Source organism: Elgaria multicarinata, chromosome 19 (genome assembly GCF_023053635.1).
Source record: "Elgaria multicarinata webbii isolate HBS135686 ecotype San Diego chromosome 19, rElgMul1.1.pri, whole genome shotgun sequence".
NCBI lineage: Eukaryota > Metazoa > Chordata > Lepidosauria > Squamata > Anguidae > Elgaria > Elgaria multicarinata.
Window position 1 is genome coordinate 343,435 of NC_086189.1, and position 27,432 is coordinate 370,866.

At 43.7% G+C, this 27,432-nt stretch overlaps 1 long non-coding RNA gene across 1 annotated transcript; it reads right to left on the reverse strand.

Annotated features, from left to right (window-relative positions):
* Positions 1-19,713: 19,713 nt before the first annotated feature.
* Positions 19,714-25,700, reverse strand: LOC134411027 (uncharacterized). Its single transcript, XR_010026307.1, has 2 exons — positions 23,666-25,700; positions 19,714-22,699 (listed from the first exon to the last, which is right to left on the reverse strand). It is a non-coding gene; the product is annotated as an uncharacterized LOC134411027 (long non-coding RNA).
* Positions 25,701-27,432: the final 1,732 nt, after the last annotated feature.

The following is a 27,432-nucleotide window of genomic DNA, read 5'->3' on the forward strand; positions in this document are numbered from 1 at the left end:
TTAAACTCCTTCAAGAAAACTTTGCCTATAATAAATAAATACCACCTGACACATTTGTCACAGTTATCATCAGACCTTGCCAGTGTTTGTTTATTTTTGCTTCACAGAACGCACGCCTGGCCAAAGGCCAGCCAACCCCTGTGGTAGTCAAAGTAAGTGTGGCGTCTCCCTGTTCCATGTCTTGCTGCCCTGTGGGGATAGTGGGAAGACAGCATGATGCACCCAGTTTATACATTTATATAGTTACGGCTTTACAAATTCTAAATTTAACAGAAGGGTATGGTTCAATAAGCTTTGTCTCATCCTCCCCATTGATATCAGGTTTCACTGGAACCATAAACGTTGCCTCCTTCCTCTTTCTCATTTGGGGGCTCCGTTCCACTGCTGATCTCTTTGGAAGATCTGGGTCAGTCACTACCTCTCAGCCTAACCTTCCTCACAGGATTGATGTGGGGGTAATGGGGAGGAAAGGCAGAATATCAATGTCATTATATATGTGTGTGTATATATATGTCTGTGTGTGTGTATACACCAGAAAAGCAGAACGACATCAAGAATGTGTGGTAGGTGCAACTTGCGCTCAATCTCAGTAGGTTCACCCTGAGGTTTGGCAGCGCTGGTGGCCCTCAGGGCTGTTGTTCCCTAACCTTGACGTACAAACAAAGGGTGGGTTGAGAAGAAGACACTAAGTAAGTCTTCTTCAGGTCTAACGTTCCTGATGGAGGGTGGAGCGAGGAGCCAGGGAAGGAACAAGGAACGAGGCCATGAATGTGGCCTCTGTTGTGCCAAGAGCATCCAAGAGATGCTTCCTTTTCCTCGGGGGCCTTTCCCAACATGTGCAGCTGAATGCAAAGTGAATTCAGCGTAGATTTCATAAAAGTTTGATCTTCTGCCTCCCCTTCAGACACCCTTTTATGGCTCTTTTTGTTTCACAGAAACATGTGGTTTCGAGGTGGCAAAGTCTGCTCGCGGCTGTGGGAAGAGAGTTCAGTGGCCGTTCTGTGTTGTCTGTTTTGCTGCCCGGTGGTGTTATTGGGAGGAGATGGTGAGCTGGGATTTAGATGTCCCTGGGCCCCTGAAAGGATATTGTTGGAAATTCGCAGCGTGTTACGCCTTGCGCTCTTCTTTCATTTTTGTGGCGTATTGGTGAGATTAATACAGTAAGTGGCTGGATGAGGGTGAACAAGCTGAGGTTGAACCCAGGGGAGATGGAGGTGCTGTTGACTGTTGTCTCATCCTTCCCATTGATCTGTTGACTGAGTGATCTGTTGACTGAATTTTTCCAGGAAACATCTGTACCGAGCAGTGCCTGGGAAGAGGCAGTCGCAGAGGCGTTGAAAGCCCTGGACGTAAGTCTCCTACAGATCTGACATTGCTGGTGGACGGCGGAGGGAGGGAGTCAGCGAAGGAGCAAGACCATGGTTGGGGACATTCTAGTGTAGGTTGTTACGGGTGCCTGACTGGGTCCAGGAGTCCAGAGGACTCTCCACTGCCTCTCCACCCACTGGGCCCAGCGTCTTTGGGGGCAACCAGGAGCTCACGCAGTGGCATGAGCAGGGGCGGGATTGGTGGTGGCGTGGCAGCTGACTAAGGCAGAGGCGGGCAAGTCTCTCCAGTCATATTCTAGCGCCAGCAGCATCCAAGAGATCCTCCCCCCCCCCCACGAGGGACTTTTCCTGAAGATCTACATCAAAATGGGTGGTGAATTCACGGTGGATGTCCGAAATCCCTTTGGATTTAATTATTTCTCTTTTTTGCTTCACAGACTCGCTGGGCTTCCTTAGGAGAGGCTTGGGCCACGGAGGTGACTAGGGAGGTCAGTGGCTCTTCTCTTCTGTCTGTTTTGCTAAAGACAGGAGACAATATATTAATTTCTTATTCATTATGCAGAGTTTTATACTGCTTTCTAATAAAACGATCAAAGTACTTAACATAATAATAGATTTAGAGTAAACTATAATACAATATTTATTTATTTATTGCATTTAATACTGCCCAATATTTGAAGCTCTCTGGATGGTTTAGAAAAATTAAAACCATGAAAAGCATTCAAAATATAAAACAAACAATATAAAAGCATAGTATAAAATAAAATATAAAAACACAACCAGAGAAAACTGAGCAGCAATGCAGAAATTAATACAGATCTAAAATATAAATTCATAACAGCAAAGTTAAAATTAAGTTAATAGGCTGTTAAAATGCTGAGAGAATAAAAAGGTCTTCACCTGGTGTCTAAAAGAGTACAGTGTAGGTGCCAGGCGAACCTCTTTAGGGAGCTCATTCCTCAGCCGGGGTGCCACAGCACAGAAGGCCCTGCTCCTCCTGGTAGCCACCTGCCTCACTTCCTTTGGCAGGGGCTCACGGAGAAGGACCCCTGAGGATGATCTTAGTGTTGTGGCAGGTACATCTGGGAGGAGGCGTTCCTTCAGACAGCTTGGCCCAAGCTGTTAAGGGCTATGAACGTTAATACCAGCACTTTGAACCGGGCCCGGACCTAGCAGCTGGAAAAGGACTGGCGTGATGTGGTCTCGTTGGCCAGTCCCTGTTAGCAAAGCTGCTGCCCCGTTTTAAACCAGCTGAAGTTTCCGGACACTTTTCAAAGGCAGCCCCATGTATAACACATTGCAGTAATCCAGATCAGAGGTTATCAGAGAATGGATAACTGTAGCAAAGCTATCTCTGTCGAGATGAGGACGCAGTTGGTATATCAGTATCAGCCTAAGCTGATAAAAGATGCTCCTTGCCACTGAGTTCACCTATGCCTCAAATGATAGTTTTGGATCCAAGAGCACCCCCAAACTACGAACCCAATCCATTAGGGGGGAGTGCAACCCCCTCCAGAACAGAGTGAACACCACCTAGCCGAACAGGTGAACCACCTGCTAACAGCACCTCTGTCTTGTCTGGATTGAGTCTCAGTTTCTTGGCCCTCCTCCAGTCCATTACTGTTGTCAGGCACTGATTCAGAACAGCCACTTCCACCACCTTCTGGAATTGGCCCTCCAAGTAGGAGCAGAGCCACTGCAACACAGTGCCTCCAACTCCCAACCCAGGCAACCTTTCCAGAAGGATACCAAGGTCGATGGTATCTAAGGCCACTGAAAGGTCCAAGAGAATCAACAGGGTCGCACTCCCCCTGTCCCTCTCCCGGCAAAGGTCATCCCACAGGGCGACCAAGGCAGTTTCCGTTCCAAAATCATAACTGAACAATCAACCTATAACTGCCTGTGGTTATTTATTTATTTATTTATTTATTTATTTAAAACAATTCTATCCCGCCCTATATCATTAATATCTCAGAGCAGCGTACAGATAAAAACATACAGTATAAAAACAATAAATATGCACAGTTAAAAACAAATTAAACCATGGTTTAGACTTTGACTGCATTCTGACGTCACAATAACCCACCATGGGTTATTTAAGAGAGTGGATTGATTAACCCTTCGTGGGTTATCATGTCATCTGTCAGGAGCTTTTTTAGCCCACGATGGCTTATTTGGCCCAAATAATACAACATCAGTTATCGTGTCATGGGGTGGTCACAGTGGGCTACCTTGGGTCGCACTCCGGGTTGTCTGGGAAGAGCGGCCAAAACCGCTCCCACCACTCTCCTCCAGCCGGCAGATCTCTGTTTCCAGGACCCTGTCCCCTCCCCCGACGTTGGCCCTGTGCAACCCCCCCAGGTGTCAAACACCATCTTGGTGGGGAGGCAGCAGCTGCCTGGGGCTGCGATTCGCCCGGTGTGCATCCCTGCCAGTGGATGCTGCGCCTGAAGTTTTGTCCCGCTCCTGCAAGCGTCCCTGGAGTTATAGCCGCCCCCTTTTTGTGATTTCACTTGCATGGCTTTGTCAGCATGCAGGATGTTCAATGGGCCTGCTGGGCATCTCTCCTCGGGGAGACGGACTAGGAAGCTGGATTCCCATCCTGCAACCTTCCAAGGGTTTCTTTCAGCGCTCCTCTTCACAATCTTCCTCCGCCCTTCTCTGCCCGCTCCTCCACTATTTTATTCTCCGCTATTTTGGAGGCCAAGGCTGCCCCTCCTGCTCATCTCATGCTCTCCACCTTTCCCAGTCCAGCCCTGCTTGATTTCAACCAGCTAGCCTGGGCAGGGAGCCAGGCAGCCTCTCTCCCCCTCTCTCAGGCAAGGTGAACCCAGCAAGGTGACAGAGTTGGCCCTCTCCTGGACATCAGGGAAGCATCATGTGATGCAGCCTTTGCCAGGCGGCTGGGGCATGGATTCGGACATCACCAGAACCCAACATGGGTTATTTAAGAGAGGGGGTTAAATAATAATGATAATAATATTAATAATAATTTAATAATATATTTATTTCTTACCCACCCCTCCATTTTGATCGAGGCAGGGAACAACAATAAACGATAAAATACATAATACTCCATTAAAACATAATTTACATTCTTAAAAACATCCTAAAAAACATCGTGCAAACGTTTTAGAAATATCTTAAAATTCCACTCGATAATAATAATAATTCACTGAATTGTTCCAGGAAACATCTGTGCCGTGGAATGCCTGGGCCCAGGCAGTGAATGCAGCCCTCCTAACTTTGGAAGTAAGTCTTCTCCAGAGCGAACATGGCTGGTGGATGGTGGAGGGCGGGAGTCAGCGAAGGAGCAAGGCCATGAATGGGGCATGGTAGCATAGGATGTTCTACTTCTGGGGGTGCAACCAGGATCACTGTCTGACAATGTGGGATGAGGGGAATATGTACTCCGGCGTAAGCTGCCTGATATCTGGGTGTTTCCTCCCCTCTCCCTGGTCAAAATGGTTCAGAAAGAAGCTGAGGTAATCCTGGGGTAAATAATAGATTCATAAAAATAGCTTGATGAATGTGTTGGCCAATCAGAATTCCCTGACTTTCCCAAGGGCAGCCCCTCAGGGCAGCCCTCAAGCCAAAGGAACGTCAACGTAGTGGAGCTTGAGTGGTGAAAGGGGGAAGTTATCAATTACGCTCTAGCCCAAGATAGAGTTCATGTACTGGTATTTTCACAGGAGTCAGAAGCATCATCCGCAGCTTCACCTTCTCCTCCACCTCCTGCAACAGCATCTGCTACACCTCCTACAACAACAACAGGGCAACCATCTTCACAGGTAAGATCACCTTCTCCGCCCTCTCCTTTTCCTCCTCCATCATCCACAGCATCTTGAAATGAGAGGCAACAGTGGTTCTGCAGTCAACCCATTGACTCCATTTTGACTGGGAAGCAGGGCCATTCCACCAGCCCTGCTGAAAGACCGCTCCTTCCCTGCACAGTAGAAAGGGAGGTACAAAGATGGGAAATAGCATGTAGGGATAGTCCAAGGGAATGCAGACCACCCGCCTGATGGCATTCTTTCCTTCTATTTAGGCCGAAGGGAACCTCCCCCCAAGCAGAAAGCGGGCGTGGAGGAAGAGGAATGCAGCTCCATTGGAGCCGTCAGAGGAAGAGGTAAGGCAATCCATTACACTGCACTCTCTGCTCACAGAGCTATTTGGCTCTTTAAAAACTCACCACATGAGTTGGTGGAAGCCCCTGAGGATGACCCTGGGACCCCAGTAGAACTGGCTGCCATTTCAGGGGATGGGGGAGGGAAACTCACAGTGTGGTGTCCTTCTGCGAGAGCTTGTGTTGGTCACTGCCTGTAGAGCCACTGCGACAAAGTGCGTCAAGGGGTTTTGAAGGGACAAGATGCAATGCTGCTGCCCTTTTCAGCAGCCACCCAGCTTCTCCCACAAAATTGAAAAACACATGGAGGCTGAAATTGTGTTGTCCCTTGGGAAGGGGGATTGTTGGCCCCTCAGCCTCCTCTCCCACGGGGGTCCCTAAGAGTCAGAAAACCACGGAGGCCCTCATCAGCCATTACAAATGTCTCTCTCTCTCTCTCACTCACTTTCAGATTAGGAAGCCAAAAAATGAAGGGCCCGAAAGGAAAAGGTTTGGAATTTTCTTTTGCTTCGATGTTTCAGAAATGCTGGTGGGAAATGTGACATTGGGGATGGGGTTTTGTGGTGTGGCACCATGCCCTGGTCATGCATAGAGATGAGTAGGAACTAGGGCTGTGCTCCACTCCGATTCGGATCGTGAATCCGGGGCATAGCGACCCGATCCGTCTTCACCAAAGGCAGATTCGAATCGGGTCAGGGGGAGCTGTGGATGGAGGTGAAACGGTTCACCTCCATCTGGAGCTCCAAACGCAGGTAAGTAAGGGGGAGGGGGGCTCACCTGGCGGCGGCACCGCTGCCACACCCCATAGAAACCACTTGGACTCATTCCTCTAATGTCTCTGTTTTTGCAGGATGAGAATGGAAAGATACTGGTTCTGGTAGTGCTCCTGCCCCCTTTTCCTTCCTTCCTCCCTTTTCCCCTCTCTCTCTTTCTCTCTCTCTCTCTCTCTCTCTCTCTCTCTCTCTCTCTCTCTCATTTTTCTTTCCTTCTTTTTCATCTCTCTCTTTCTCATTCCCTTTTTCCTTTTTTTTCCTTTTTTAATGAAAAACATTTACAACCTATACAGCATGCATCGCCTGGGAGGGCTGAACCTACCAGAGCCCGGGGTCAGTGGGCACTCGTGTCCTCCCTGCTGCCGCGGCGATCACCCACTCGCAAGCGTGATCGTCCACTCCCTGATGTGGTCCAGGATACTCTGGTCCCTGGAGGGGTCCTCATGTGTTCCACGGGCACCACGCAGATGCCTGCTTCGGCTTTTGGGAGATGCAGTCGGCTGTGGGGCGCCTGCAGAACACACGAGAACGCCTCCAGGAACTGGAGTGTTCTGGACCACGTCAGGGAGTGGGCGATCACGCTTGTGAGTGGGCGGTTGCAGTGGCAGCAGGGAGGACGTGAGTGCCCACTGATCCTGGGCTCTGATAGGCTCAGCTCTCCCAGGCAATGCATGCTGGGAGTTTTATTTATTTATTTTATTTATTTATTTCATTTATTACATTTATATCCTGCCCCATAGCCGAAGCTCTCTGGGCGATATATTATTATTATTTATTTATTTATTTATTTATTTATTTATATAGCACCATCAATGTACATGGTGCTGTACAGAGTACAAAATATCTGTACAGATATACAAAAGTCGTAGGCTGTTTCTTCTTTACAGCCTAGAGCTGTGCATTAAAAAGGTGGTTTTCCATCATAAAATGGCAGATCCCTTACGAAATGACCATCGTAATTTGGATTTCAAATTCTGAGGCCCAAGGCTTGCACAGACCTAGTTGTAACTAGGACAGTGTCTCTTTTAAAATTCGGAGGTTTTGCCTCACATTTGTCAAGGCAGAAATTAAACTGGACCAAAGTACACTCCTCTCCCTTTAGTTTCTACTATCAGCATATAGACAAACCGAAAATGAAGATACAGAAAATCAATTGATATCTTGAGTATACTGAACTAGTTTCCAGATACATTGGTCTTAACCCACAAGGTCCTTTGTATTGACAAGTTCAGCCTCTCCCTGGCCTTGGGATGTCACCTTCAATGGCGCAGGGTAACTGCCCGTTCTCCCGGCTCACCCAATGGGTGTCACTGGATGTTCTAGCTCTGAAGTTACTTCATCAGGAGAGACGCCGAAAGCAGTGGCATGATCTGAAGCAGGGATTGTGGTCCTTTCAGTCTCTCCGGAATAACTGGCATTATTCATGTTTGCCCAGTTAAGGTTCAGCAGCCTTATCCAGTCCTGGCCCATTAGACTAGGTCCTTTCCCTTTCCCTGCAACTAAGGGCAATTGTAAGGTCTCATTCGCATATATCACCTCTATTTATTGATTTATTTATTTATTACATTTGTATACTGCCCCACACCCGAAGCTGTCTGGGCGGTTCACAAAAGTTATAAACAGTAAACATTTAAAAAGGATACAAAATTTGAAAATAATCAGAAACATAAAAACAGCAGTATAAAAACAACAGTATCTATTCAACATGGATACTGCCTCTCACTGGGGCATATTCACCAGTACATGTGTGTATCAACATTTTCTCTAGCCATGTCATACGTGGTGTACACCACATCTGTGCTCTCAGCATTCTCTCCTGCACCTGTAATGTGGTGTATCTGCTTGCTGTTGTGAGCTTCCTGGTCCTTTTTCTGTGTCCTTCTTGTACGAAACATTTTAGCGAAATGGCCTCGATTTAGGCACAACCAGCACTCACTATTCCTGTGGGGGCATGGGTGACCATCAGGTTTCCCTCCACATCGAAAACAGGGACTTCGGCTACCTTTGTGGATTCTGTCTTCCCCGAAGAGCCCTTTTCAGCCAACTTAGGCACAGTAGCAGAGACTATCTGAGCATCTCTGGGGTTGTAGAGACCCTCTGCAAATCGGAAGCCTTCTGAGTTGCCACCTCCACGGCTTGCACAATCTCCAGGGCTTTCTTGAAGTCTAAATTGGATTCTGCCAATAAAGGCCTCTGCATCCTGTCCTCATTGATGCCACAGACAGGGCATTCAAGGTATCTCCAAACTCATAATGCTCTGACAGGCGACACAGGTCTGCCACATAGTCTGCCACAGACATCCCAGGGGAGCGTGAGGGACTGTTAAACTGAAATCGCTGCACAATCTCTCTTTTTGTAATCATTTTTTATTATTATTTCATAAACACATGTAGCCTAAAAGTATTACATAAAGCTATAAAAAAGGGAGAAGAAAAGGGGGAGAGAGAAAGGAAAGGAAAACACACATCAAGGTTAAGGTATGTTTTCGGCTCTCTACACATCAAAAATGTGAATTATATGCTCTCCTTGTTCAATACATTTAACATAATAATCAAATTCTTTTCTTTCTTCTAAGTTAACTAAATCTCATACATTGAATCCACAGACAAATACGTTGTTTTTCTATGTCTCTTGCAGAAATCCTATCAGTGGTTTCCATTCCATTCCATTTGTGAACCGCCCAGAGAGCTTCGGCTATTGGGCGGTATAAAAATAAATAAATAAATTCTGATATAAATGTGGCGGTTGATTGATCCTTCATTATCGCTGTTAGTTTTGCCGTTTCTGCCAACTCGAACATCTTCAATATGCGTTCTTGCATTGTTGACGTTGTTTCATCTTCCCACTTCTGTGCATATAATAATCTCCCTGCCGTTGTCATATACAAAAGCAAAGTTCCCCCCTTCTCTTTCAGATGATTGTCCATTAGCCCCAATAGAAAGGCTTCTGGTTTCATTTGTATATTAGTCTTTAATATTTTCTGAATTCAAAGGTGTATTTGCATCCAGAATGCCTTAGCTTTTTTGCAGGTCCACCAAAGGTGATGGAAGGTTCCTTCTTCCTCACATTTCCAACATTTACCCTTATACATTTTGGCCAGCTTCTTAGGTAACGTACTGCATGCCATCAATACATCTTCTTATAAAGATTCTCTTTAACTCTTGAACATAATGTAAATTTCAAACCCTTTCCCCACATATTCTCCCACTGTTCCACTGAAATGTTATATCCAAAATGTTAAGCCCATTTTATCATACAATCTTTTACCTGCTCATCCTCTGTTTCATACCTTAATCAAAGATTATATACATCTTTGAAATCACATGCTCATCTTTTGTACACAGTGCCATTTCAAACTCAGATTTCGATTGCTCAAACCCACAATTCTTTTTATCTATTTTAAACCTTTCCATAATTTGTACATACAAAAACCATTGACATATATGACCTTCTTTCAACAACTCCTCCCTTGATTTGAATTTACATTCATCTTTTAACATTTCTAATACATCATTGTATGTTAACTATGTATGCATAGATGACCATTCCCTCCTATGAATAGCCTCCTGGGCAGATACCCAAAGTGGTATTTTCTGTCCGAACCTAGGTTTATATTTATTCCATCCTCTTAGGATAGCACGTCTCACATAATGATTATTAAATTCTATGTTAACTTTAGCTTTGTCATACCACAAATAGCCATGCCATCCATATCTCAATTCATGTCCTTCCAGTTCCAACAGTCTCCTATTTTTCAACAACATCCAATCTTCCATCCACACTAAGCAGCAGGCAGAGAAATATGCCTGGAGGTCTGGTAAACCTAGTCCTCCTCTTTCTTTGGCATCCTGCAATATTTTAATTTTAACTCTTGGTTTTTTGCTTGCCAGATAAATTTAGATACATATCTCTGCCAAGGCTTAAATGATACGTCCGAGGTTACAATGGGTATTGTTTGAAACAAAAATAACATTCTCGGCAAATTCATTTAAATTGTTGCAATTCTCCCCAGAAAAGACAGTTGGAGCTTTTTCCATCTTTTAAACTTCATTCCACACCTTAACATAGTTATGATGAAATAACATACGATTCATATTTGTTAGTACAATTCCCAAATATTTTACCTTCTTTTCAATTTGGAAGCCTATCTTTTCTATCAATTCTGATTGTTCTTGGGAGCTCATATTCTTTGTTAACAACTTTGTCTTTTGCTTGTTAACTTTGAAACCTGCTACTGCCCCAAACGCTTTCAATTTTCTCACCAAGATTTCAATGCCCTTTCAAGGACCTTCCAAGGTAAAAACCAAACCATCCGCAAATGCCCTCAGCTTGTATGACTCTTTTCTTCTCTTTATTCCTCTGATTCGCTCATCTTGTCTGAATATCGTGGTTCAGCAGTTCTAACTCCAAAATAAACAATAACGGGGACAGGGGACAACCCTGTCCCGTCCCCCTTTGTATTTCACAGGATTTGGTCACATTTCCATTGATAATTCCTTGCGCTTTCTGAGAGGTATCAATAGATTTCACCCATTTTATGAAGTTTACTCCAAAATCCAGGTCCTCTAGAGTTCTAAATAAAAAGGGCCAATTAAGATTATTAAGCGCTTTCTCTGCATCGAGAAAAATCAAAGCAGCTGTTTCTCTGGGTGTTTTTCCAAATATTCCACAGCATCTATGGCCGTTCTTACATTGTCTCTCAACTGCCTCTTAGGTAAGAAGCCACTTTGATCCTCATGTATGAATTCTTGTAGGACTTCCTTAACTCTTTCTGCCAAAATTGCCATAAATAGCTTATAATCATTATTTAGTAATGATATCGGCCTATAATTCTTGGTCAAGGTCAAGTCCTGTCCTTCTTTCTGTATAAGTGTTCTACAAGCCATCTTCCAAGTACCAGGTATCTCCCCACTATTCAAAATAGAGTTCATTGTAGACTGTAGTGGTTGTAGGAGATCATCCTCAAGGATCTTGTAGTATCAACCTGACAGTCCATCCGGTCCTAGGGATTTCCCCAACTAATCATTCTTTTCGCTGCCACCATCTCAGCTGTTGTTATGGGACCATTCATCATTAATAGTTCTTCCTTTTAAATTTTGGGTAATTTTTGTTTTTCAATGTATTTATCCATTAAATCTGTTGATATATCCTGTCTCTTATGTAAATTTGAATAATATTGATGAAAGACGCTTTGTATGGCCGACCGTATCATCTCTGAATTCCGCTCCATTTTCCTTTATTTTAAATATTGTTCTCTGTTCTCTTTCTTTCTTCAATTTATAAGCCAGGCATTTTCCTGGCTTGTTTGCTGATTCAAAACTTCCTTGTTTCATATAACTTAACTTTTTTCCCATATCCCATATTGTTAACATTGATAATTGTTGTGGAAGCATTTTAATTTGTTGAAGTGCACTTGTCTTTCCAGACGTTTTCCTTAATTCTTCTTCTCTTTTTTTGATCTCATTCAGAATATTTTGTCTTTTCTCTTCCCTTTTTTCCTTAAGTTGACTATTTTGTTGATCAAAATGTCCTCTCGTATAGGCCTTACTTGCGTCCCAGACCATTTGGAGATCTGTTCCTTTGTTCAGATTCATTTCAAAATACTCTTTCAATTTTCTTTTACTGATGTCCACCATATCTTTATCTTGCAGCAAAGTTTCATTTAATCTCCATCTAAATGTTTTACCTTTTCTCCTCTAGACCATAGATATAAGATTGTGATCTGAGAAAGATTTAGGTAAGATTTCTATTTTGCCCACTTTTGTGAAAAATTCCTTAGTTTTCAAGGTCATATCTATTCTTGAGAAGGACTTGTGCCTTTCTGAAAAATAGGTCTACTCCTTTGAGTTGCCATTTCTGCATCTCCACAATCTCTGATGGCCTGGGGTTGCGATGATTTGAGACAATCCCAATCAATTCCTCAAATGATTTGTCACTGGGCTGATCAGGAGCTACTAAACTTCTTTTGAGTCCATATGTCTTTGCTCCACAAAGAGTCAGTCAAAAGGCACGCTTCTGGCTATCATCATCAAGGCCATGAGCAATGAAATACTGGGAATGTCTCTCTGCATAGTGTACCCAGGCCTCCTGGTCAGGATCAAACTCCTTCATAAATCCATAAACAGCCATCTTCAGCCACACTGCTCCTCACAATGTGTGAAGAATCAAAGGAGTGATGTATCCTGTTTATCCTTGTCACCAGTGTAATAGAGGTAGCTTACACCGGTAAAAAGAAAGAATAACTGGCTTACTTCTTCGTACATTGCCATTTGGAGTCCATCTCGAAACCACGTCCAGGAAATCAGGCTTGGAGGAAGCTCAGTTCCAACTACTCTAAGACAAACACTTTTGCTACATTGCCCCTAGGTGCCAACACATAACATATATTACAGTTTCCTTTAAGGTGCAAAGATCAATCTTTGGATAGAATTCAGGAACTGAGATGGCTCAGCTACTCCCTCCTTTCCCACATTCTTTCTTGCTGCAAAGAAAATAGTGTGATTTTGCTTTGATTTGCCCATCCATTGGGGGGGGGGATAGTCTCTGGAGAAGGTGTAATTCCCAGGGTCCTATATCCCCTTCCGGAGAGCACCATTTCGTAAAGTCTCTTCCAACGCCAGCAATTACAGATGAACGACACTTCTAGTCAGTACTCATGTCCTTGCAAGTTTATTCCCAAGTCCCCATAGATTAATTGGGGTTGTACCTTCTTAGTTGTGACTTCTAGGCTACAAACAGCAACCACATTTTCTTTTCTTTTCTTTCCGCTCCCAGTCTCTTCTGTTGCTTTATTGATGACACTGTTTAATTGAAGAGTGTCATTTCCAAAGGACAGCGGAGTGTTGATCAGAATCCCACCAAGTCCCTTTCCAAGGGCCAGCAGAAGGAGAGCGCAGGTTAATGTGAGGTCCAGAAGGGAAGTTGCAGCTTCTCCTTCATCCGCTCCACATCTCAGGCAGCAGCGTCATTCACAGCAGCTGAGGCCTCAGCCTTGTTCTTGCTCTCCCTGTCTCTCTCCCTGTCCTGTCCTGCCCTGTCCTTTCCATTACTACTTTTCCGAACAGCACAATAGCTGAAGCTGTTGAGCCATCGAAAACAACAAAGTCCTCTATGGTGAGGAGAGAGGATTTCAGCCATCAAAGGGATGAACCGAGAATACAAACGGAGCCAACCAAATGCTCCCAACCTTTCTTGCATGGTAAACATCGGTCTCACGCCTCTGACGGAGCAAAAACCGAGGCTGCTGCTATGGCGAAAAGAGGTGCAAAGCATGTAAATTCTACTGACTTGACTAACAACCCATTGCACTGAACAAGCTGCAGAGCAAGTTGAACCAAGGAGGACTCTTGCAAACTATTTTGAATCCGTGCACTGATCCTTTGGGCAGAAACCTTGGGATGGTGGAAGACCATGTGACATCCTCCCCTGCTTTGACTGTTCCCAATTGAAAGAGAACGTTTTCCAGGTGCTGAGAAACTCTCGAGGGCTGTGCTATCACAACACCGAGGTGCAAGTCTCTCAGAGATCAGAGGGAGAATAACCCGGAGTCATCCCAGACGTTGCACAAGCTAAGAACTAAAGGAAGTATATCATTAATAGAAGAGGTACACTTTGCATCCTTCTGAAAACCTGCAAGTGATTTCCCGAAATGAGAAAGGATTAGGCTCATTGAACTAAGCAAGCCAGAATAGGATCACTGCTGCCCTGAGAAAACCCCAAACCTTTCTATTCCTCCCAAGACACACATGAGAGGCCCCCAGTGTGTCACATAAGAAGCAGACAATGGATGTGCCCCCCCCCCTCTACCGTGTAGCAGCATCTGGCTCCAAGAAAACAAGAGGGGTTTCTCTCATTCTGGGCAAGAGGGGCCCCTTCCCCCCTCTCCAAAGCCCACAGGCCCTCAAAAGGCAAATTTCTCTGCTCACTGGGGCACGTGGGAAGGATATAGTTCTTCTTTGCTCTCTCTCCAGCCCAGACAAGGGCCAGTAGGACTTCCTGAGCAACACCCTGAACAAGCGGGATAAACCTAGGCAGGGTGCAGGGCTCCTTGGAGGGGATTTAAACAGAGTTCTGGTCAAGAAGGAAGACAGAGGGTCAGAGACTCTTCATTCTTCTCACCAAGTTAGAAGCTTCTCCATATATGGTGGAACTGCACCCAGAACTGGTTCCAGAATAGCAACATTCCTCTTCTTCTGGGCAACAGAGTCTAGCATCACCATCAGGTTTTTCTCCATCTCCCTCCTAAGCCCTTTCATTGCTTCTCATGGCTTGTTAGAGTGTATGCCTGAGGGCAGGGCCTGCCTTAATTTTAAGATCAGGAAGAGAGGTCCTTCTCATTTGCCCACCCGTGAGAGCAATGAGGTGGGTGTCTGGACTTCCACTCGAAAGACTAAGTCCCCAGCTGCCTTGGTTGAGGAGATGAACTGGATGGTCCTGCACTAGGAAGAGCAAATATATGTGGGTGTGTGGGTGTGTTAGGCCATTATGTGTTTGATTTGTAGTTTCACTGCTGATGTTTTGAAGTATTTTAGTGTTATCAGCTAGCCTAGGATGAATGTCCTTAAAGTTGTATTCAGCTCCTTAATTAGGAGTGTTCTAATTGTTTTAAGAATTTAATGGGAGCCTTAAGCAGTTATAAGTTGTGCCAGGAGCTGGAAAGTTTCTGTTCGGGCAGCATCCTGAGTTATTTTACTATTATTTGACATTTGTATGTGAGTGTGTCGTTTCATATATCTACATTCTTAGCATATTTTACTTTTTACAATTGGTACATTACCTGTTTTATCTATAGATCTGTTTATTTATTCCCTTCTGGGACTACTGCAGTCCTTTGCCAAACGGAAAACAATCCTCCTTGGTGGAGCCGTTTATATACGTTTTATAAAATGTATCGTTCTGTAGGCTTCATGTATTACAGGAAGGATTGGCAAGAGCCTTGAATTGGGAAGTTGAAATTTATTTTATTTTAGAAAAACCTATTTTTGGATACCTTTTACTTGGATTTTAAGTAGGAATTTTTAATAAATAATATTTTTAAATAGAATACTGCCTTTGTATTTACAGGTCTTAACGCTTCAGTAGGGCCTAGTGATACTTGTGTTGTCTGTATGGTTGATATATGTTTGTATAATTGTGAATGTTCATTTTACCACTGAAGAAGACCATAGGTCAAAACGCGTTTGGTATTAGTAAAGTGTTTGTAGGTAAAGCGAGGTTTTCAATACTACAATATTGTGTTTTTATTGGCCTGATATATACCATGTATTTGTTTCCATGGACTTGCGACTGGATCGGCTCTGTTAACTTGGAACCCCCCAACCTAGAATCTTTTCCAAACCAGTGCCAAAGTTTTGTGCCGTTTTGTGCTCCAAACCCCGAGTTTTGTGCCACCACCGACAGCTCTGTTTTGATACTTCAAGCGGGGGCTCGTAGTTAACACACCAAAAAATGAACTTTCTCATAGAACCTATTTATTTATTTCATTTCTACACAGCTCAATAGCCAAAGTTCTCTGGGTGCTTCACAAAAATTGCAAGCCACAAGTAAAGCATAAATAAAAATATACTACACAATCATTAATGGCTCTAAGAGAGCTAGAAAACAGTTACAATAAGATACCAGACCCAATAAAACAACTGACAAATGCTCCATCACATGTTACCAGTTGGCTGTGGGGTTTTTTCTAATTCGATTAAGCTTCGATTCCCTAGTAATTATATCAATCAACCTTTTTTTCCTTTTTCCTTTTTTTTTTGTTATATTATACATATCCATATAATTGTTGGTTTGATATTTAGTGTTAGGGGATTGTTTGTATTCATTTTCTTTTCTGTAACACTTTAAATAAAATAAAATAAAAATTTTAAAAAATCTGGTGTCTGGAGGCTATCTAGAAAGAAAGGGGGGCAGGGTTCCCATGTCTGGAGGCTATCTAGAAAGAAAGGGGGCAGGGTTCCCATGTCTGGAGGCTATCTAGAAAGAAAGGGGGCAGGGTTCCCATGTCTGGAGGCTATCTAGAAAGAAAGGGGGCAGGGTTCCCATGTCTGGAGGTTATCTAGAAAGAAAGGGGGCAGGGTTACCATGTCTGGAGGCTATCTAGAAAGAAAGGGGGCAGGGTTACCATGTCTGGAGGCTATCTAGAAAGAAAGGGGGCAGGTTTACCATGTCTGGAGGCTATCTAGAAAGAAAGGGGGCAGGGTTCCCATGTCTGGAGGCTATCTAGAAAGAAAGGGGGGCAGGGTTACCATGTCTGGAGGCTATCTGGAAAGAAAGGGGGCAGGGTTCCCATGTCTGGAGGCTATCTAGAAAGAAAGGGGGGCAGGGTTCCCATGTCTGGAGGCTATCTAGAAAGAAAGGGGGCAGGGTTCCCATGTCTGGAGGTTATCTAGAAAGAAAGGGGGGCAGGGTTACCATGTCTGGAGGCTATCTAGAAAGAAAGGGGGGCAGGGTTACCATGTCTGGAGGCTATCTAGAAAGAAAGGGGACAGGGTTACCATGTCTGGAGGCTATCTAGAAAGAAAGGGGGCAGGGTTCCCATGTCTGGAGGCTATCTAGAAGGAAAGGGGGGCAGGGTTCCCATGCCTTTCCTTGCTGTGTAGAATTTTACACTCCCAATTGCCCTTCACCATCACTGGGATAGAGACATCCAAGAGACTGAAACTGACTCATGTGCTCAGCGCATTGGCAATGTTATGCTCCTCTGCATGGAATCCGATCACAAGGAAACCTTTTTGTGTGTGGGGGGGGGGAGACCTCCCCTTCTGGGCACTAATGTACAAAACATCCCTTTACTGTTGGCTAGTATAATCTAGTTAGTACAACACTTCCCTGGATGTGCTCCGGAACTCACTAAGCCCTTCACTACCGCTTTTGGGGTGGGTTTTTAATTACTATTTTATTTTACAAGGTATTTTGTTAAGGTCTGTGGTTTTTTGGCTTTGGGAAAGAAAAGCCAAAGTGCCTTCCTTGTTACTTTTCCCAAGGTCAGAGCTGAAGGAAGGGGCCCTTGGCAACAGGGCTCAGAAACTCCCCTAGCAGCTGGACAGACTATGGTGGGTCAGGAGGTTCATCCTGACTGGTGGCAGTCTATCAGAAATTCTTTTCTGCTGGGGAACTTAGGTAAAGAAGGGGTCCACCGGGGTGGGGGATCATCCCTCTCCCATCCAAACATACGAAGACCATCAGAGCTCAAGTAGACCGAGTAAAGCTCCACCAAGACCAAAGCCCTCTTATACTCCTTCCTGCCAAGGAGGAGCCAATAGCAAACCTAAGAAGGCTCGGTCAATCCAGAGCCAGAAGGTTCTTCACCACCAGGATACTGCAGTTATGTGGTTCACCACAAGCAAAAAAATGGTCAGTACAGTTCCTGGAAACCCTCTGAGCATATTCTCTGTTTTGGCATCTGCAAAAGAACCTCTCTGTGGCTGTCACAGAACCCCTGAATGTTGTAGAGATTTCAGGGACATATTCTAGGTGACATTGTCCACATAGGTCAGCACCCTCTCTGAACTGAGAGATGTCAAAGAGCAATACATAAATTCTCCGTAGCTGTGCATTGTCAAGGACGTTTACTAGAGTCATCAAGCCACCTTTGAGGGTTCCAGAGTAAATAGTTTGGCTTTGGCAAGTCTCCAGAGTCGTCTCCAGTTTCACTGTTGTGCAACATCTATGACTGTGGGGCATGCATCAGTTTGGGTTTAGGAAACCGTAGAGGCAAGATTGTGGCAAGAAACCAGAATGATGCATGTATGAATTTCTCAATCCAGGCTAGAAAACCAGAGGGGCTGGGGAGATCTTGCTCTTCACAGTTGTAGCCTTCCTAAACCCTACTTGTAACTGCAGCTGAACTCCAGATAATTCAGGAACGTAGCACCAGATAAGACCAAAATATTCAGCATTGGGTTAAATTATGAATATCTCAAGCTGTATGATCTTTCTCCATAAACATGCAAACCTGTGCAAGTTCAGTTGTCAGTTGGTTCCATTGACTTCAGTAGGACTTAGCTATTCCCTCCATGTTCTGTAGGACCATATCTCTTGGGTGCTCTGAAAGCATTCGTGAACATAACCGCCAGCTGTGCAATATGGAGGTGGTAGCCTGGAGTTAAATATTTTACACAAAGCTCCTGATGGGATAGAACACATCTGAGTCGTGGCTCAGCTTCCAGGCCCATGCAATGGAGCATGTGAAGAATTCCTTTAAGCCTCTGCATTTCCACAACCATCAAGCAACTCTAAACGTCTGGAAAGAGTCATTAGGGCTTGCAGAAGAAATAATAATGACTTTCAGATAACCTTGAGCCTTGGCACCTCTCTGTTTGGAGTTTAGGATTTATTTATTGATTGATTTATTGATTTATTTCATTTTTATACCGCCCAAAAGCCTAAGCTCTCTGGGAGGTTCACAAAAATTAAAACCATGAAGAGCATAAAAACAATCAACAAATTTAAAACACAAATACAAAATACAGTATAAAAAGCACAACCAGAATAAAACCACACAGCAAAATTAATATAGGTTAAAATATCAGATGAAAACAGCAAAGTTTAAATTTAAGTTTAATTAGGTGTTGAAATGCAGAGAAAATAAAAAGGTCTTCAGTTGGCGACGGAAGGAAAACAATGTAGGTGCCAAGCGAACCTCTCTGGGGAGCTCATTCCACAACCGGGGGGCCACAGCAGAGAAAGCCCTCTTCCTAGTAGCCACCTGCCTGGAATTTATACATATTTATACATAGAGAATTTATACATATGCAAATATTTCTTGATGTGAAACCTCCGTAAAAACATATTTAGCAACATTAGTTTTTCAGCTTACAGTTTTAAAAGATATGAACCATGGAGGCTTACAGACTGGTAGCAATCCAGTACACAGTGATGCCTCTTTCAGCCTCCCCAAATTTGAAATTGCCATGATTCAACATTTGCATTTTAGAAGCAGGCCAGAGTTGCCAACCTTCTAATCCAGCTGGACCAGAACATTGGTGTTTAAAAGAATGAACAGGTGTTGGTTTATATAATGGAACAAACAGTAACTGAGAAGCAGTAGTAAGTAATGGCTCTAAAACCCTAGATCTACACTACTGCTTTATAGGAGTATTGAAGTGGACTGATAACTGTTGGGGCAAAATCCACATTCCATGGACCGCTTTCATAGTGTTATTTCCTGCTTTTCATTCCACATTCAAAAAGATTTGACACACGGTGTCACTCCAGCCACAGGAGTGCAGAACCCCTGGCCCATTGAGCCCCCTGGAGGGTTCCCCCTGTTATCTCCAGTCTGAGATCAGAGATAACAGCCAGGATTCCCTGGCATGCTGCTCTCCCTTCTATTGGGAGGGAGGGAGGGATGGGTGGGTGGATAGGCCATCAGAGCATGTGAAAAGTGCTTCTCCTTCAAGTAACCAGAGGGGTACTGTGGCGGAACCCGAAACCACGGGTTCCTGTGTGGTTCGCTGAGTGGTGGTCAAAGACTCTCAAGACACAATTTCTCTCTCCTTAGAAGGTTTATTACGAGCAGCGCTGCAAGGTGGCAGTCTGAGGAAACTGCCCAATAATTTCAGGAAATGTCAACATATTTATAGAGTCAGTTCCCCTTAGATACCATGGCAGAACTTTCTCACCAATCATAATACAGTTCTGAAAATGCAACAACCAATAAGAAGCTAAGCATTTAGGCATGTACAGAGTATGAGTGCTTCGTTGACTAGAAGATATCACAGTTACAGAAAAACATCTCTATCTGTTATTTTCTTGGTTATCTTTCCTTGCAGGCATCCTCCACCCTCTGACTGCCGGGGTGGACAACGCCTATGTTGTCACATAGTTTCTGCATTAACTTAACTCTAAAAGCAAAAGCAATTGCAGCATTAAAAACAAGGTTTAAAGGAACAGGAAGCCATGAACTTTATGAACTATAGCTAAGGATGATAGGCCATTTTCTCATACCTATGGGCATAGCAAAAGAACCAGCTAAAATTCCGCGACAGATTCCCTCCTGATGGTCGTTGCTTTGCCCATAGCCATAAAACCATTCTCTATTAAAGCTCTAATCTTCACTCCTTTGTTCTTTGCTTAATAATGCAACTAAACACTTTTTTTTTTTTTTTTTTACCTGCTCAAGTCATGGTATGCTTTTGAGACTCTTTTTTGGATTGCAATGCAAGGCAGGGCTTGTATAATAAGAAATAACACACACTCAAATTTCATTTTTACAATTCAGAGAACTATAGAGGTTAAAAACACACAAAGTAGTTGTAACGGCGTTGTCTTAATATCTTCTCTTCACTGAATGTCTCTTAGAGCATCCAGATTTCGTTGGAGGGTTATTATGCCTCGTTAACTCAGAAACTCTTGACTTGAGGTTAAAAGGACAGCTGATCTTGCTGACTGACCAGATGTCGTTCCGTGGAGGGGAGTTCCTGCTCTTCAGCCTCAACTCGCTCTCTCCACTGGACACTTGGTCGCTTAGCATGTGCAGGGGGCTCTCTTGGCTTCCTCCTGACAGCTTCTTTCATCCTTTAACATCTCAATCAGGTCTGAGTAACTTTCTAGTGCAACTGGATCATCTGGATCATCTGTCTGGCATCCTGGATTTAGCTTTTTCACATGGGCTGCATGTATCCAGGTGTGTGTGGTCAGCAACACAGTATAAGGTCCGTCCCAAGTAGGAGCCAACGAATTGGGCTTTTTATGGACTTTTATGAACACTGCATCTCTTGGTTAGAAATGATGACATGGAACATCAGCTGGAATCAGTTGCTTGTTTCTCATTTTTCTTTGGAGTTGAACTAATAGTCTGTGTAAGTGTAGAACATTACAGATTATTTCCTCACTGCTCTCAGTGAGGGGAAAAATGGTTTTGGCAGAGACAGTCCAACAGCCATAAGCTTCCCAAATACAATCTTATGTTGTGTGAGTCTATGTTTTCTGTTGGGGCTGTTTCTCAAGTTCATTAACACCAAAGGAATTTCACTTAATTCTTAGTATAGTCTGAATTCACCTTTAAAGGTACGCTAAATCTGGGCACCACTTCTCTTAGTAAGCATTTAATTGTGGATTTTTCTGTTGCATATTATACAGGAAAACTTTCTACCCATCTACTGAAAATGCACACAACAGTAAAACAGTATTTAAATCTTATTGCGTTAGTAAATTCAATAAAGTCAATCTGCAATATTGAAATGGACTATAAACTCACGGGTGTGTGCAGATAGTTTAGGACTATAAAAACTTCAGGCAAGTTACACACTTTTGGCACACTCATTTAGCTTTTAGGTGTATTCTTGGGGCACACCATTGTTTAAGTATGTCAGTGTCTTAACTAAATCTCAAGATGCAATTAGTTTGTCATTATAAAATACCCATACATTATTTTTCTCAATTTTTTATTATTATTATTTTCCTCTTAAGATTCTTTTCTTTAAGTTGCACGATTCTTTTTCCTACGTTGGAATAGTATCTTGGGAAAAGAGTGTTCTCTTTAGTGTTGGATTTGCAAGATTGTTTCAAACAACTTTGCAGCTAAAGGGCTATTTGCTATAGGCCCTCCTGCGGCTGTCATAAAGCCTCTATATTCTTAGATTTGCTCAACTGCATGACAGATTACAAAACAATATTGTATGAATATTTATTGACAAACTTTTTGCTAGGTTCTGGTTAAAGCAATTAATTCTGCGGCTTGTGCACTTCGTGGCAGAGCGAAACTTTCTAATGTGGTATACACTTCCTTTTTATTTTTATTTTATCAGTACTTGAGAAATTACTGCATATCTGGCTACTAGCTCTCCCCAGCTGTTTTCTTTACAAGAGCTATCAGTAAACAGAACTATATCTGGAGCTGGCAATGTAACATCAGTCAAATTCTTGAATTACCACTTTGCAATCATTTAAGGTAGTGCACTGTTTAAGGGTAATTGCTGGTAGTATCTGCTCGTATCGAGTCAATCTCTGATTCGATAGAAATTGTGTAGATTTGGTTATCAACAGGGCTGCGACGGTGGAACTCTAACCCACAATTTTTTTTTAATTTCAAATCAGCTGCTTTTTCTTTACAAGCAAGGCGGTAGCAGCCACTGCTTGGAGCAAGGTGGAAATCCTTGTGCAGCTGCGTCTAATTGTGCAGAGTAATATGCTATTCACAAGCCCAGTGCATGAATTTTGGTTAATGAGGTTATTAAGTCTTCTCATCTCTGACCATTTTAGCGGTTCAGGGACTGAATCTTGTGGCTTGTATCAATTTGTATCATGTAGCTTGCTAATAATGAGAAATTTGGTATCATAGCTGTTTTTATTTTTAGGTCTTCTTAGTTGCAATACTGCGTCTATGCACTGTTTAGCCAAACTTCTTAAGGTAGGATTTGAGTCTGGAGCTGTTCTATTTGCAAGGTTAGCAACTTGGTTTCTAATTTTTCTTTTCCTAGTTTTCTTTCTTGGATGTCATCCCAGTATTGGGTGGCGGCCCGTAGAATTTCCTCGGGCGTGGCCTCCCGATACCCGATGACTGCAGTCCTAATTTTACCTGAAATTTCACTGATAAGCCCATTTAGAAGCAAATCAGTTATTTGCCAGGCATTTTGTGGATCGCTTGGGTCTAGATTAGAATGCTTTCTAATAGCACACTCCAGACGTGCTTGATAAGCTCTGGGGCTTTCATCTTTAAGTTGTTTTGTGTCTCGAATGGCAGTCATATTTATGCGTTTGCCACAAATTTGTCGAATTGCTTGCCACAATGTTTCTCTTTCTTGTCTCATTCGCTGGAGGTCTGCGTCTGTCAAACCTATTTCTCCTGCTTGGGGATTTGCTGGCCAGGCTGTAAGGGCTTGGTTATTAGGGTTTCTGGCCGCAACTAAAATTCTATCAAAATCATGTTTAGGTATGACCATTCTCAGCAGATCTTCAAGATCTAACGCTGTAGGGTTATATAATGTTGCCAAATTTTGAAGCTCTTCAATAAATCTCTCAGGGTCTTCTCTAAGGGCTGGCAATCTCTGTTTGAAATTCCAAATATCAGAGGAACTCTAGGGCTGGTAAGCTCTAATTGGAGCTTGGTTTGGATCAGCAAAATTTGGATAAGTACGCACAGGGAGCAATTTACTGGGAGTGCTTCTAATGTCTTCTAAAGGTCCTAAATGTGCAAACAGTGCTTGGTCATTCTGGGGCTGCAGCAAAGGGGCTGAGGCTATCTGGCTGGCTGACAGTCCCAACTTCTGTTTAAGTAAATTCAAGCTATTTTTCTGACTGGCTATTACACTCTCTACTTGCAATCTTGATCTTTGATCATCCCAAAGAAACCAGTAATCCATCTGGGAGGGTTGTTTTCTTTCTAAATAATGCCTCAAGTGCGTGAGTCTTTCGGGTTCAAATGTCCCTACTACAGGCCACTGCAATGAGGGTAGATCTTTAGTAAAACATGGCCACTTGTCTTGACACAGAGTCACTAATCTTTTTAAATTCAACCTAGATGGCATACGATCTTTGTAGATCTTACACATTTTCTTTAACGGGGTTTTTTCTGATTCTGGGCTGCCTGTTTTTGACCTGGAGCTTCCCATTATCTCTTTTGCTCCACAGTCTGAGGTTACTTACAAAAAAAACCACAGCAGCTATTTCTTCTGTTCTTATCTATGCACACCGTTTCTCGTTACCACACTCAAGCACGTGAAGAGCTTTCGTACGTGGCAACTTCTGGGTTTTTGGGCACAAGCACAACAGGGGTTTTCACAACAGGGCTTATAACAGGGTGTCTGTGCTTTTTTCACCCCCCTAACGGCACTGTCCCTTTGCAAGGGAAGGCACGATAGATAGAGTTTTGATTGGCACAGCTCATAAGTGGAAGGTAGTAGGAAAGGTGGTCCACTCATTCAGGGCAACTCATTCAGACATGTCACATTACACATAACACAGGTATGGCTTATATAGGAGTCCTGTTATTTCTCAGGCTCATAATAGGAATTGGGGTAGGAAAGAAGACAAACAAACAGACATAAATGTTCCTGTTAGGAACGTGTGTCTCTACTGTTAAGGTTTCTTTATCTGAGCTCTTTCAGCTGATTATTTCTTGTTCCTTTTTTTTCTTTTTCTCTTTTTCCTCCTGTTTCCTCTTTTTCTATTTTTTTTTTATTATTATTATTTTCTTGGCCGGACTGGGTCTTCTACCCAGGCTGGGGCGCGACCCCAGACTTTCCTGGTGCCTCCTTAGAGGGCTTACCCACACCGGGTCCTTCCTGGTGCCTCCTTAGAGGGCTTACCCAAACCGGGTCCACTGTGGACCACAATGACTTTTAGGAGCAATCTATGCTCCGCCAGTTTAGCGTCAATGCGCTTTTAGGACCCTTATCAGAGGAACTCCTGCTTGCCTAGGTCTTAGAGCAATTTTTTTCCTTCTTTTTTTTTTTCTTCTTAATTTATTTTTAGGTCTGACCACAAATCTTTTTAAGCTGCCTCACTTCCAGGAGGTCTTATCAACGCGCGTTCCCAAAGTATGTGACTTGCTTATCAGCTTATCATTCATCCGCAGCTGGACCTGCCGTACAACGTCATAGCGGTCACGGCCTGGTGGGGCTAGCACTATGAGTGACGGGTTTTCCCAGTGCCATTCACCATTGACACATTCAAGCAAGTCTCACTCCCCAACCTATCTCTGGATCCCAATTTTTCCCTGCTTTTTTTTTCTTCTTCTTCTAATGAAAGAGAATGCCTTAAAACAGGCGTCACTGACTTTACATGACACTTACCGCTAGAAAACTCCAGCCACAGGGAGAGTTGACCAAGGAAAGCCCTCCTGTTGTAGGATTTTAATGTGGTTCCTACTCACCTGATCTGTGCGCACGTTGGAGGATTTCCTGTGTCAGGTCTCCATGAGCAGAGGCTCTCCAGTGTACCACTCATCCGTCCTCGTCGCCAAATTGTGGCGGAACCCGAAACCACGGGTTCCTGTGTGGTTCGCTGAGTGGTGGTCAAAGACTCTCAAGACACAATTTCTCTCTCCTTAGAAGGTTTATTACGAGCAGCGCTGCAAGGTGGCAGTCTGAGGAAACTGCCCAATAATTTCAGGAAATGTCAACATATTTATAGAGTCAGTTCCCCTTAGATACCATGGCAGAACTTTCTCACCAATCATAATACAGTTCTGAAAATGCAACAACCAATAAGAAGCTAAGCATTTAGGCATGTACAGAGTATGAGTGCTTCGTTGACTAGAAGATATCACAGTTACAGAAAAACATCTCTATCTGTTATTTTCTTGGTTATCTTTCCTTGCAGGCATCCTCCACCCTCTGACTGCCGGGGTGGACAACGCCTATGTTGTCACATAGTTTCTGCATTAACTTAACTCTAAAAGCAAAAGCAATTGCAGCATTAAAAACAAGGTTTAAAGGAACAGGAAGCCATGAACTTTATGAACTATAGCTAAGGATGATAGGCCATTTTCTCATACCTATGGGCATAGCAAAAGAACCAGCTAAAATTCCGCGACAGTACAGCAACAAGAGGGCAAATAGGGGTGAGCCACTGGTCGGAAGGCTTCCCTTCCCTCATCTTGTCTCCAGAGCCTCCCCCTGTTTTTCATAAGAACATAGGAACTTGCCTTATACTGAATCCGACCATCTGGCCCAGCATGGTTGACACTGGCTGGCAGCATCTCTCCAGGGTTTAAGGCATGGATTTCTCCTGCCCTTCCTGGAAATGACAGGAATTCAACCTGGATCCTTCTGCACGGGAAGCAGGTGCTCCACCACTGAGCCACAGCCCCTCTTTAATGCCACTCCTCTGCTCTTCTTGCTGCTCTCACTCCCTCTTTATTAGTCCCGCTCTCAACCCACACACTACGGCTCCTTCCTCTCTCAAATTGATCTCAGTGCCCTCTGCCCATTGAAATGACATGACCCGTCAGACCAGTGCATCCCTGGGCACATAGGGGGCATATCTGGTCCCAAGGAGGAAGTTGAGGTGTGAACCGGGACTGACGTGTTGGGAGACGTGCAGCTCGGCCTGGAACTTGTGGCCAAAGCCCTCCGGGCAGCAGACGCAACCTTCGATTTAAGTGAGTTCATATTTATTAGCCAAGCTGCAGATAAAACCCTGTGAAGACAGCCCCAATAAGGAGTTTGAGGGCAAAGCCTGAGGTTAAGAAGAGGCCCTTTCAGCCCCAATGGGCGAGAGAGGAAGGAGAGGCGTGGGAAAATGCAGTTCCCCTGCTTCCTGAGATGGCACAGATTCCCCCGGCTATGCTAATGTTTATTAAATAGGGTGTGTGTGTGTGTGTGTGTGTGTCTGAAATTATCATTATTAATATTGGGTAGAAAACTTAAAATCATTTTACTATATGCCTTAAGCAGGCCTGGTCTAGGCAGGCAGCTGCTGCTGAGTGTCCAGAGGCTCAGAGGGGCCAGTCCTTGACCCTAAGCCTGCTGTCGCAGCTGCTGCCATCTTCCTTCTCCTCCTCTGCACCCACCTGAGCAGCCCTAGGGAGTCCCATGTGGCTCAACCTGCAGGCCTCACGGTACCACATTTCAAAGGATTGTAAGACATTTTGAATAGCACTGATCTGAACCAATCAGACACTGCCTTTAGGGCAGACTTGGCCAATGAGGGTACAGAGTGTTTGTTATATCATCCCTGGGCCCTAATTGGCTGAGTCATACCCAAAGGTGCATCTGATTGGTTCAGACCCTCGCGATTACACAGAAAGCAACCTCTAAAATTCAAGAACCTATGAAAAATAAAATTACACCACTAATCAACGCATTACAAATCCGTTCTTTGACTGAGGCTATCCAAACTTTTACAATGGTTATGAATGAAGAATTTTCCGATGGGATTATAAATTTTGGCAGAATCTTTTCTATTTTTTTCCCCTGTAAAAATGCTGACCGAGAGTCTACAAACACAAGATATTCCCCTGAAAAGAGAGGACATGGAACATTTTTCTACAAGTGTCACTGGCTTTATCATATCTAGGAGGGGCCTGGATAATTGGTTAACTGAAAATGGTGGCTGGCTGAGTATTTTAAGATGCAGCGATGGTTATTTTAATATTGTATTGATTTTATATTCCCTTTTTTTTAATACTATTTTTATTGATTTTCAAGTAAGGACAAATACAATAAACACACATAGGTTGTCTGAGCTGGGAGTTGGAGGTACTGCGTTGCAGTGGTTCCGCTCCTACTTGGATGGCCGATTCCAGAAGGTGGTGCTGGGG